This window comes from Mauremys mutica, chromosome 13 (genome assembly GCF_020497125.1).
Source record: "Mauremys mutica isolate MM-2020 ecotype Southern chromosome 13, ASM2049712v1, whole genome shotgun sequence".
In the NCBI taxonomy this organism is placed as follows: domain Eukaryota; kingdom Metazoa; phylum Chordata; order Testudines; family Geoemydidae; genus Mauremys; species Mauremys mutica.
In genome coordinates this window covers 57,852,226-57,859,476 of record NC_059084.1, presented here as the reverse complement: position 1 = coordinate 57,859,476, position 7,251 = coordinate 57,852,226, and the positions used below count along the sequence as shown (strand labels likewise).

Genomic DNA, 7,251 nt, shown 5'->3' with positions numbered 1-7,251 from the left:
GGGCATGGTACAAATACATAGCAGTGAGGGGCTCAATCTTATCCTTTGGAGGCAGGAAGGCAGACAATGCCTGACTTTCTAATTCCTTCTGCTTTTGACAATTCAAATGGTTTCTGATACATTTAATTTAGGGCTGTCGATTAATCACAGTTAACTCACATGATTAACTCAAAAAATAATCGTGATTAAAAAAACTAACCATAATTAATCACACTTTAATCACACTGTTAATCAATAGAATACCAATTGAAACTTTGTAAATATTTTAGATGTTTTTCTACATTTTCAAATATAGTGATTTCAGTTACAATACAGAACACAAAGTGTTCACTGCTCACTTTCTATTACTATAATGTAAAATGATAAACAAAAGAAAGTATTTTTCAATTCACCTCATACAAGTACTGTAGTGCAATCTCTTTATCGAGAAAGTGCAATTTAGAAATGTAGATTTTTGTTTGGTTACATAACTGCACTCAAACAAAACAATGTAAAGCTTTAGAGCCTACAAGTCCACTCAGTCCTACTTCTTAGTCAGCCAATCACTAAGGCAAACAAGATTGTTTACATCTACGGGAGATAATGTTGCCCACTTCTTATTTACAATGTAACACAAGAGATCAGAGCTGGGACTACAACACAAGTCTCCTCATCTCAGCACATGGAGCATGTTAATTGGTTGACGTGGGAGATTAATTTTTGTTATTAGGTGATACGAATAGAAAAAACAGCAACACATTTTAGATATGAAGTGTCACAGCTCAGGTCAACTGCACCTGTATCCCCCCCCCACTCTATTGCCAGCCTAAGGTGCTCACCTTATAGGCATCACCTCTCTTGGGCAGAGACACACAGCTCTCTTTCTCCTGACCAGGGCTTTTGCAGGCTGCATAGCTCTGAGTTCCCCAGTAAGCCACGCTGCTCTTGCAGGCTACATTAGCTTTCTCCTCAGAGATGAGAAACAGTGTAACTGCCACAGTTGTTACCACACAACATTTTAGATGCAAGCTCATTTATTCTTAAGGAAAAAAGCACCACAGGGAAAAGCTTAAAACAATGGAAGATCCTATACAGATGCTAAAACACTTTCCAGAGATCACCCTAACTCCAACCTTGGGCTCTGACTGTTGAACAGCTCTTCAACTCTCACACTGGGATTTTCCTCTGCCTACAAGCACCTGTTGTTCAGAACAAGCCGCCACCACACCCCATGAGTGTCCCTGCTTCATGTCCCTTCTTCATGTTGTTGGGCCTTTGGATCCTGGGAATACATAATTTGTAGTCAAAGATCCCCTCCCCAGGAAAAAGCTTCCAAATGTCTGGTCAAGAGGTGGGTCATTTGCATTTGCATCCTCCCCAGTATTTCTTAGGAAAACTATTCAACTAACAGTTCATTCTCATTTGATGTTTCAAATTGTCCTTTGAAACTCAAACAATTTCCCAAGGTTACAGCAGTCATGTCTCCTAGACAAGTTTCATACAGATTTATATTAATACCAACACATTTGCATTTTTAAAACAATGAGCTCCTAAGACACTTCCTCTTAATTCATTGTAACTTAATTCCATAAGGGCCATCAAGCATAATGCAGGAAATCACGGTAGCTGTCACAGGCACCACAATGCCTGACTTCATCTGCTTTAAGGGTTGTGTTAGGGTTGAGGTTTGAGAGGGTTGCCCAGGAGCCTGCCATAGGCAGTAGGTCGTATGTCCAGACACAGGAGCTAAGGGGACTTTTACAGTATAAATTGGGGTGCCTAGTGACAGCTCACCTATAGAGATAGGCACCATCTGAGTCACAATAGCAGCTCAATCTGGAATTTTGGTGCCTATATTTGGGCTTTAGGCACCTAAATTCCTTTGTGGATGTGGGACATAGAGACCTGAAGATGCATAAACGCAGAAATGGGATTTTAAAAGCCCCCAAGCAGTATATGTGCCTAACTCCCACTGAGGTCAACTTCCATCTTCCCAAGTGAGATCTTCAGATCTGCACGACAGAGCTCTAACTTTAAGGTAAAGGAGTGACTCATTTTCTCAATTTCTGTGCGCAATTAATTTTCTTAGGGCACATTGGACCTCTTTGTTTCTCAGGCTATAGACGAGAGGATTGACCATGGGAGTCAAGACTGTGTAGAAGAGAGAGAACACTTTGTTGAGTTCTCTCAGTGTCTCAGTGTCTGGTAACATATACACAATCATCAGGGTCCCATAGAAAATTGTAACCACAATAAGGTGAGAGGAACAAGTGGAAAATGCCTTTCTCCTTCCGGTGGTGCACGGGGTTCTCAGGATGGTGGGGATGATAAAAAACATAGGATGTCAGGGTTAATAGAAACAGGGGCAGGGTGTCTGCAGAAGATAATATAAAGGTCACAAGTGTGATCAGGCTGGTGTCACTGCAGGAGAGTTTAATCACTGGGGTGAAATCACAAAGGAAATGGTCAATTTCATTAGGGCCACAGAAATGTAATTGTGACATTAAAGATTTTACTATGGTTGTTGCCATAAATCCACCTGTCCAGGACACAGCTGCTAACTGCAGGCAGATTCTGCCATTCATAAGAACCATATAGTGTAGTGGTTTGCATATTGCTAAATACCGGTCATAGGACATCATGGATAAGAGATAACATTCACTTGCCGCAAGCACACCAAAGAAATAAAATTGAGTGATGCAGCCAGTAACAGAAATGTTTCTGTCCCCAGTCAGGAGACTGGCCAGCATCCTGGGCAGGATGGTGGAGGTATAGCAGGTCTCCAAGCAGGACAAGTTCCCCAGGAAGAAGTACATGGGGGTGTGAAGGTGATGATCAACCGCAACTAGAACCATGATGAGGATGTTCCCAGCTACAGTTACAATGTAGATCACTAGAAACAGAAGGAAAAGAAGAATTTGCAGTTCAGAGAGATTTACAAATCCTAGGAGGTTGAATTCTGTAACATATGTTTGATTATTCCTTTCGCCGTGATCTGCATATAGAATCTGTCTTCCCCAATTTTCCATGAAATTTATCTATTAACAAGTAGTGAGTGTTGAAAGAGATTGCAGTATAATTGAAATCAGATTTCTATCTAGTTGATTGTAGAAAAGTTCAAACTGCATAAAGAGAGAATGATTTATAAGTATTCAAAAAGCCAAGACATTGGTTTAATCACATACTGTACACAGTGTTTTGGAATGGAGATTCCCCACTTGCAAGCTCCAAATGGCAGCTACACTGTTAATTTTTCACTCTTCTGACCTAGCTCTTTTTCATAGATGCATAGATGTGAAAGTCAGCCAGGACAGTATATTGTAAGCCATAGCATTTCCGTCAATTCATTCCTCTTTGACCTAGAGCATATGTTTTTTAAGTACATCCAGAAGGGAATCCTGTAATCACCTATTTTGAGTGCCTGGATAAGATGAGCCATAGCTCTTCTCCAATAACCCCTCATTGAGTTAAGCATGTGGTTGAGTTAAGCATATGTAACGAAACTGGAAATACTGCATTATTATATAACAATTCTGTGCATATCTCAATCTGATAATTTATGAAGGATTGCTTGCTATGGGGTAAGATTAAAAAGGGTTCTAAGAGGAACATGACATTAAAGGCAAAGAAAGAAAGAAAGAAAGAAAGAAAGAAAGAAAGAAAGAAAGAAAAAGAAAAATGGCCAAGATAAGGAGCATTGCAGCAAACTTTCATTCACAATTAACCAGCTCATGAGATATCAAAGTTGCCAGTTCTTTGACTAAAGCTGGGAAAAGATAGATCAAAAGACAGTGGCCAAGTAAAGGATTCACTGTGAGGCACAGGGCTGGTCTACACTAGAAGCACTGCAGCAGAGCAGCTGCACCAATGCAGTTCACTGCTGCAGTGCGTAGGGGGAAGATGCTCTATGCTGACAGGAGAATACTCTCCCATCAACATAATTATGCCTCCTCCACCAGTGGCAGAAGCTATATTAATGGAGAGCATTTCCTGCTTACATAGGGCCGGGGTGGAAAGTGCTTCAATTGCTGTAATTTGCTTTGCACAGCGGGTATTTTATTCACACCCCTGAGTGACATACATTACATCCACTTAAGTTGTAGTGTAGACCTGCCCACAGAGAGAGGCTCTGCAGGGAGGCAAACTATCCCTCAGACTCAGAAGTCCGATCTGGAAGAACCTGAGCTAAGGAGAGAGAATTTAAGTACAGGTAAAACAAGAGCTGTGTAGGATACTTGGTTGTTTTATCCCATTTTCCTGAATGCTGTGTTCCCTTGGGCATATAAATAACACTTTGTATTGAAGAACTTAATCCTGCGTCACTGCAAAGTCCTTCTGTAGCAGATTCATGGAGGTAAAACTATAGCAGAGCAAAACTCCAGATAGACCAGCTGGGGTAACACAGCTGGTACCAAAGAGGTGTTAACCTGGGGATTAGGAGAAGGGTGAGATCCTGAGATCCAACCAAAGAGAAGTGACAGCATGGGCTTCTCACTTGAAAGGGGTGCACTTGGGGAACTGGAGAAAGGTTCAAGAATGGACAGTCTACTTCGGACAGCAGCTGTTCTTGATTTTGAAGACATCAAGGGAGATAACCCACGTGGCATTTTCTTCCAATGATTAGTCATCCCCACTTTTCATAACATGCACCTTATTTCTAAACTCAATTGCTTTGGCTTCATCTTCCAGCCTCTTAGTACCATGCATTTTATTCCCAAGAAGGTAGTCACTGACTATATTCAACTCACCTCTCAATCTTTTGTTCAATATCTTCATTAATGATTTGGAGAATGGGATGAATTTCACCCTCAACAAGTTTGCTGATGACACTAAACTGGGAAGAGTGGTACATACACTGGAGGGCAGGGGTAGGCTAAAGAGGGACCTAAACAAATTAGAGGTTTAGGCCAAAAGAACTCTGATGAGGTTAAACAAGGACAAGTGCAGAGTCCTGAATTTAGGATGGAAGAATCCCATGCACTGCTACAGACTAGGGACCGAATAGCTAGGCAGCAGTTCTGCAGAAAAGGACCTAGGGGTTAAAATGGACGAGAAGCTGGATATGAGTCAACAGTGTGCCCTTGTTGGCATTGGTGAGGCCTCATCTGGAGTACCGTGTCCAGTTTTGGGCCCCACACTACAAGAAGAATGTGGAAAAATTGGAAAGAGTCCAGCGGAGGGCAACAAAAATGATTAGGGGGCTGAAGCACATGACTTATGAGGAGAAGCTGAGGGAATTGGGCTTATTTAGTCTGCAGAAGAGAATAATGAGGGTGGATTTGATAGCTGCTTTCAACTATCTGAAAGGGGGTTCCAAAGAGGATGAATCAAGACTGTTCTCAGTGGTAGAAGATGACAGAACAAGGAGTAATTGTCTCAAGTTGCAGTGGGGAGGTTTAGGTTGGATATTAGGATAAACTTTTTCACTAGGAGGGTGGTGAAGCACTGGAATGGGTTACCTAGGGAGGTGGTGGAATCTCCATCCTTAGAGGTCTTTAAGGCCCGGCTTGACAAAGCCCTGGCTGGGATGATTTAGTTGGGGATTGGCCCTGCTTTGAGCTGGGGGTTGGACTATATGACCTTCTGAGGTCCCTTCCAACCCTGATATTCTATGATTCTATGATTGTTTGAGCTCCTTCACTCTCATTGTAAGACATTTTCTCCAATCCGCCATATTATTGTGGCTCTTTTCTACACCCTCTCCAATTTTTCCAACATTCTTTTTTTAGTGTGCACATACACCAGAACTGGATGCATTTCAGTCTCACCGATGCCTGGCAGAGATATAAAATCTCCTTCTCATCACTCCTCCCTTTATACATCACAGGACTGCATTAGCACTTTGTGCCATAGCATCACATGTTGAGTTGCTTGTCAAATATGACCCCTAAAATTGCTGTGATGGTGGTGAGGGTCACATATATCAGCTTCCCGAGAGAGGGACATGTATGTAATGGCATCATTCTAGTGCCTGGGACTAGGCAGGGACACTGACAAAGAGCACAGATTGGAAGATGACTCTGCCCAATACACAAAGGGAACACCCTGAGCAGACTCCACAGATCCTTCTCACTCTTATCCCATCAGTGACTATCCAGGCTTTGTTTTGAAAACCTCACAGGAAGGAGACTCCACGACCTCCGTAGGCATTTTGTTCCATTTTCTTACTATTCATACAGTTAGAATATTTTTTTCCTGAGATTTAATCTAAATCAGTGGCTTTCAAACATTTTTCATTTGTGGATCTCTAAAAAAAATCATATGGAGGTATGGAGCCATTTGGAAATCTTAGGCATGGTCTGTGGACCCCAAGAGGTCTGCGGACCACAGGTTGAAAACCACTGATATAAATCTGCTATGCTATAGTTTTAACCCATTGCCTCTTGTCCTGCCCTCTGTAGTTACAGATAACAACTTTCTCCACCTTTTTTTTCTGGCAGCCTATGAAGTATTTGTAGACCACTATTGTGTACCCCCTTAATCTCCTTTTTCCCAAACTAAACATACCCAGTTTCTTCAGCCTTGCGTTCCATCCCTTTGATTATCTTTGTTGCTCACAGGCAGATTCTGTGCTGCAGTACTCTCAGTCACTGTCTGTACAGTCTCTGTTCAGCAACATAAGAAGCAGTAATGAGACATATCACGGAGAGAATGGGGAATGATAGACAGAAGGAAATGAACAAGCAAACTGTTTGCCTGAGAGACTTCAGGGTACTCGCCCTCCCAATGTCACATAGGAATGATCAGATTTACCTTGAATCATCAGCATAAAGGGACAACCTTTTCCTTAATCATGACTGGGTGTATGATCAGGAGCTGGTTTCCTCCATGCCTCTGCTCTCCTCAGTGTATAACACATGCTCACTCTCTCTGGAAAGACACTTACATTTTTCTGAAGCTGCTCTTGCTTTTCCGCTCGATGCACACTCTTGTGTATATTACACAGCACCTTACTGCCAGCTGTTCTGAATTCTTCCTGAGGTTATATAGGAGAACAGCCTCATCCTGGCTCTGGCTGCTGTTGGGATCTCTCTTGAGGCTGCTGCTAATGAGAGTTTTAAAATTGCCCTCATTCAGAAATAAATCCTGTGTTGCTTGTTAAAACAAAGTAAACATCAAGGTCACTGCAATCCACCTTGAAACCTCCAGGGAATGTCCCTTTTTGCCATGGGTGGCATGGTGTGTGTGTGTGTGTGTGTGTGTGTGTGTGTGTGTGCAATAACTGACACCTTGAATACGGTGTTCAGTTCTCGCTGGTCTGTATCCAAAGGG

General features: G+C 42.2%; 1 pseudogene; it reads right to left on the bottom strand.

Annotated features, from left to right (window-relative positions):
• Positions 1-2,038: 2,038 nt before the first annotated feature.
• On the bottom strand, positions 2,039-3,008 carry LOC123347845 (annotated as a pseudogene).
• Between the last annotated feature and the right edge of the window lie 4,243 nt (positions 3,009-7,251).